Consider the following 6000-nt stretch of genomic DNA (forward strand, 5'->3'; position numbering starts at 1 on the left):
CACCCTACAGGGTGGATTAAGGAAAAATTTTGAAAAATAAGGAAATATTACAATGAGGTGGATACAGTACCTTAATCAACCTCCAAATAAAAGTCAAGCTGATCTGCAGACACAGGGTACAACAGTGCCAGCCGGCTCTATCTGTCGTCATTTAAATGAAATGGGACGCTATGGCAGGAGATCCGGAGGGACCCGGCTGCTGACACAGAAACATAAAAAGCCAGACTAGAGTTTTCCCAAATTTACCTGAAAAAGACACAATGTGTCTGGGGGAGAAAATAGAGCTTTTTGGTGAAGTACATCATTATACTGTTTGCAGAAAATAAAAGGAGGCCTTCAAAGAAAAGAAATTAGCCCCTATGCTCATACACAGTAGAGGTTATGGGGCTGCAATGCTGCTTCCGGCACTGGATGCCTTGACTGTCTGCATGGCATCAGACTAATAAAACATTTTGGTGGGCAAATGTCAGAGAAGGCAAAGCGCTCTTTAAAAAGCACCCAAAATGGATAGCCTCTCCAATCTGAAGTGGACAGCAATGAGTCCAGATCTAAATCCCATCGAACCCATGTGGAGAGATCTCGGAACAGCATTTTGGAGAGAGCACCCTTTAAATCCAAGAGACCTGGAGCAGTTGGCAAATGAAGAGTGGTCCAGATTTCTAGTAGAGAGGTTTAGGACACTCATTCATGGTTACAAAAAGAGATTGATTTTGGTTATTTGTTTTCTGAGGGTGTGCCATCAATTATGAACTGTGCCAAATAATTTTGTCCAGTACATTTTTGGAGTTCTATATGGAATAAAATCAGATTACACTCAAGACTCAGGAATAACAGACAAAAGGAATAAACATGTTGGTGTTCAGGTAACGCAGCAGTAAAACATGCTAGCACACCAGAGCTGGGCTGGGCAACTACATGAACAACGTTTGGCTGTTGTTCATCCAGGGAGGGAGCTGGATATGGACCTCATAACTGATACAATTACGACCTCTGCTGGCTGATTGATGGCCTCTGCAGAGTTGTGAAATAATGCTGATCAGGGTGTGGCTCTCCGTGCACAAGACTGATCCGCATATGAACTCACCATGTGCAGGTGAAAAGATGCAGGGGGCGTGTGTCCGTTCGCTCTCCTCAATCGGGGTGGGGGTCAGCACCATTAGAGAGGAAGCATAATGCAATTGGTTAAAACAATTGGACGTACTAAAAATGGGAGAAAAATGGGGAAAATGCATTAAAAAGATGAGTAAATTGCTGAGTAAAATGTTGCTGAAAGACTTTAATAATGGGGTTGATTCTATATTCTCCTGTAAAAATCAATCCCTGAAAAGACAAAAGTGACAAAAATTATGCACATTATATGGCCAAAAATACAATGATAAGCAAAAAATTTAGAATCACCTCCCAAAAATGTGCATGGCAATGTTTATTTTGTAGCAATCACTTACAGTATGTCATGGTCAGGAATATATTAAGTGTTGGGCTGATGGTAGTTACTCATAGCACATGTAATGAATGCATCAGGTTTGGGCAGGCATACAGACCCGACCATGTGACTTTGATTACAACCAAATAATTACAGCCAAACAACTGGGCTGAAGTAGACAGCCATGGTGAGTAACCACCAACAGGGGTCCGTGGAAGGACAAGCCCTGAACTGCCGACAGATTGTCAGGCGGCAGCCAAGGCACATTAATGCCAGAAGACATGAAAGCTATGGTGCCTGGCATGAAACAACAAAAAGGGTCACTGTGGCTCTAATTGCTTTAGGTGTCCTGTGGAGTCCATATACTGGCTGATCAGAGCTCTTTTGACAGCATATACAGAAGGTGCTTTTGGCTCATTTGTGCATTTACATACTGTTTTTTACTTATTTTATTTTCTATCCTAGAAACTCAGGCATACTACATATATTAATACAAATACTACATACAGTGAGTGCAGTGGCTTTCATAAAGATTACAACATGTCCTAGCATACATCATAAAATTGCTGAGACCAAGTTTATCTTAATTTTGGATCAAAATGATGAGACAAAAAGCATAAAGATGTTCTCAAGAAGAGGACAAGTGTATGTGTGGTGTACAGCAAAAGAACAGAACAACAATAAATGTTTGACATTACTGTGAGTGAGACTGTTATGCTGTGAGGGGGGCATTCTGCTGGCTTGGTTTGATTCCATTTGTCTCCTTACATTAGGGTGACCATACGTCCTCTTTTTCCCCGGACATGTCCTCGTTTTAAGACCTAAAAAATGCGTCCGGCTGGGATTTTTAAATCACCAAAAATGTCTGGGATTCGGCTTTTCTAGTCTGCACTCGCTATTCTGTGTGTATGTTTTTGCATTGGTTTGTTTTTAGGTCTTTTTAGGAGTGCATCTGTTTTGTTAAAATAAGTCTGATTTTCATGTGCGCGTTCTAACACAGAGGCTCTTGTCAACACCGTGATGGCACTGCATTCTGTTGAAATTGCTTAGCAAGCACTAGAAGACACATCTTACTGCTGGGTTTCTACTGATGGGCGCAAGTAATTAAAGTGAATCAGATTAAAGTTAAAAACACTCCTAATAAGTCGGCTGATACGATTGTAAAATACATCAAAGAAACTAAAAAATGAAGGGATTTTTATATATAGGTGACAACTGTTTTTTAATTTGTTGTTATTATTGTTTAGGGCTTAACGCTGAATGTGAAGGAGTAAGATTATCTGACCATAAAGGCCCTTGTTAAAGAGCAGCTGTACATTTATTAAAGTTCAGTAACACAGCTGGATGGTTATTGACTCATTTGTCAACTATTTAAACCTCTACCCCATACACGTTGCCATGGTGTCACCAACGACTTGAAATCCCCCCCCCCCCTTCCTTCCCCGAACCAGGTGTCTTCTTTTTTAAAAACCAAAATATGGTCACCCTACCTTAGATGGAATGGTCACTGAAGATCATTTATAAATTATCAGTATGATGACGAAAGACCAACAAAGTTCATATTTAAACATTTAAAATGTTTAACAATATTTAATTCCCATAAAAAAAAACCTGTTTATAAGATGGCTTGAAATTGTTTTCAATAATATTTAATTAATACCTATCCCACCTGCACTTGCCTGTTTGACAGCCTCTTCCAGTCTGAAATGCTTTAAAATAATCCCACTGCACAAACTGCTGTGTTTGGACAGGTTCTGTATTTCTGTGGGAGTTCTTGACTTTACCATCCAAAACCTCTAAGACATTACATTTATCGTCAGCTTGTCTAAGAATTTATGTGAAAAAGGTAAGATAATAACACCGACATTGTAAGATAACTGGAAAAAAAAAACATCTGCATTGAGACCTTTACAGGAAACTAAACAAATGACTCTGTAAAGAGGTACATTTAATGTTATATAAAGACAGTGAGAAGCCCAAGTGGTGCAAGTCAGTGGTTCCTAAATGTTTAGAAAGGATTGACAATGTCATTTAAAATGCAGAAAATGTCATGAATCCAGCCTGTCTGTGCTTTTGGAGTGCTCCTATGTGCAACACACCCCTCTCCAAGAGCACATGTTAGAAGAGTGTGTGTTGGCTCTTGGTCTCAAGCCAACACCCTTTTGTGATTTGCACCTTGTTTAGGGAAAATGCTCAAGACATTTAAGGAGGCAAGTCATTCATTGGAGACTATATTGGTTTGGTATGCTCTTGTCTAGTTCATGCTCTTGTTAGTTAGCGGAAGCTCTTGTTTGTTAGCTCATGCTCTTGTTAGTTAGCTTATGCTCCTGTTACTTAATGCTCAGAAGTCAAGTTAAGTGTTATAGTCTTGTACATGTTTGGTGTTAGCTTAGCTTAGGGTCTAGTATAGTTTAGTCAGGTTTCTTGTGTGTTTAGCGTTAGCTTAGCGATTAGCATTTAGATTAGCAATTAGCTAAGGTCATGTGTTAGTGTGTCTTGTCTTGTGAACCCCCTGTCTTGTTTGTGTAACCTTGTCTTGTCTTTGGTTATTAACAAACATTAATAACTTAACATGTAATGCACCCATGGTAATAATATAATATTGCTAGTATTAATTCTAGGGAAAATTTTTTGAAAACATTATATCATTAACCATGTTTTGTTTACTGTTGTAGTATTTTGTTCAGGTGTCTGGCATATGTTCATGACATATGAACTCGCCTCGTGCAGGTGAAAAGATGCAGCCGGCTACCGCACACGTTTGAGAGGGGGGCGTGTGTCAGTCTCTCTCTCCTCAATCAAAAGTTGAAATCAGCATCAGTAGAGAGGAAGCGTAATGCAGTTGGGTAATTGGATACGACTAGATTGGGAGGAAAATTGGGGGAAAATGCAAAGTGTGGGTACATACGTACTTATATGAGGTGGCAATAACAACATCAACATTATTTGCATTATTGAAAGGACTACAGGAGCACCTACAGTACATCTTACAAACCTATTAAGAAAAGCTGGTAGGTTTTGTAAAACACAAAAAAGCAAGTATCTGGGGTTTGGCAATTATTTTGAACCAACTTAATTATATTCTGCAAATATGAACAAATCTAGAATTTGATGCCTGCAACACCCACCAAACTGGGACAAAGGCATGTTCACCACTGCATTACATTACCTTTCCAATGAATTACATCTTTTAATATTATTTGTTAACTGAGGAAACAAATAGTTTCAGCTTCACAAGTGGAACTTTTGCCCATTCTTGCTTGATACGAGGCTTCAGCTGCTCAACAGTCCATGGTTGTCATTGTCTAATTTTCCTGTTCGTGACGCTCCATACATTTTCAGTAGAAGACAGATCTGGACTGCAGGCAGACTAGCCAAGCGCTCACATAGTCTGTCGCACATTCAGAATGAGGCATGAAATGTCCTTGCTAAAACAACTATGGACTTCTTATTTCATTCATTCATTTCATTTCATTTTCAGCATTTAGCAGACGCTTTTATCCAAAGCGACTTACACAACGAGCTGAACACAATGAGCAATTGAGGGTTAAGGGCCTTGCTCAGGGACCCAACAGTGGCAACTTAGTGGTGGCGGGGCTTGAACCGGCAACCTCCTGTTTACTAGTCCAGTACCTTAACCACTGAGCTATCACTGGCCTTGACTTCTTAGGAAGAGGCATTGCATTAATTGTAGCATGTGTCTCTCTAAAATTCCAATATACACCGATCAGCCATAACTTTAAAACCACCTCCTTGTTTCTACACTCACTGTACATTTCATCAGCTCCACTTACCATTTGGAAGCACTTTGTAGTTCTACAATTACTGACTGTAGTCCATCTATTTCTCTACATACCTTTTTAGCCTGCTTTCACCATATTCTTCAATGGTCAGGACCCCCACAGGACCACCACAGAGCAGGTATTATTTAGGTGGTGGATCATTCTCAGCACTGCAGTGACAATGACACGGTGGTGGTGTGTTAGTGTGTGTTGTGCTGGTATGAGTGGATCAGACACAGCAGCGCTTCTGGAGTTTTTAAATACCGTGTCCACTCACTGCCCACTCTATTAGACACTTTAACCTAGTAGTCGTAAAGTCAATGACGATCGCTCATCTATTACTGCTGTTTGAGTTGGTCATCTTCTAGACCTTCATTAGTGGTCACAGGACGCTGCCTATGGGGCGCTGTTGGCTGAATATTTTTGGTTGGTGGACTATTCTTGGTCCAGCAGGGACAGTGAGGTGTTTAAAAACTCCATCAGCATTGTTGTGTCTTATCCACTCATACCAGCGCAACACACACTAACACACCACCACCATGTCATTGTCACTACAGTGCTGAGAATGACCCACGACCCAAATAATACCTGCTCTGTAGTGGTCCTGGGAGAGTCCTGACCATTGAAGAACAGCATGAAGGGGGGCTAACAAAGCATGCAGAGTAACAGATGGACTACAGTCAGTAATTGTAGAACTACAAAGTGCAAAGTGGAGCTTATAAAATGGACATTGAGTGTAGAAACAAGGAGGTGGTTTTAATGTTATGGCTGGCGTATGCCTCTGCATCAGTGGTA

The sequence above is a fragment of the Trichomycterus rosablanca genome, chromosome 10, assembly GCF_030014385.1.
Source record: "Trichomycterus rosablanca isolate fTriRos1 chromosome 10, fTriRos1.hap1, whole genome shotgun sequence".
NCBI classification, from domain to species: domain Eukaryota; kingdom Metazoa; phylum Chordata; class Actinopteri; order Siluriformes; family Trichomycteridae; genus Trichomycterus; species Trichomycterus rosablanca.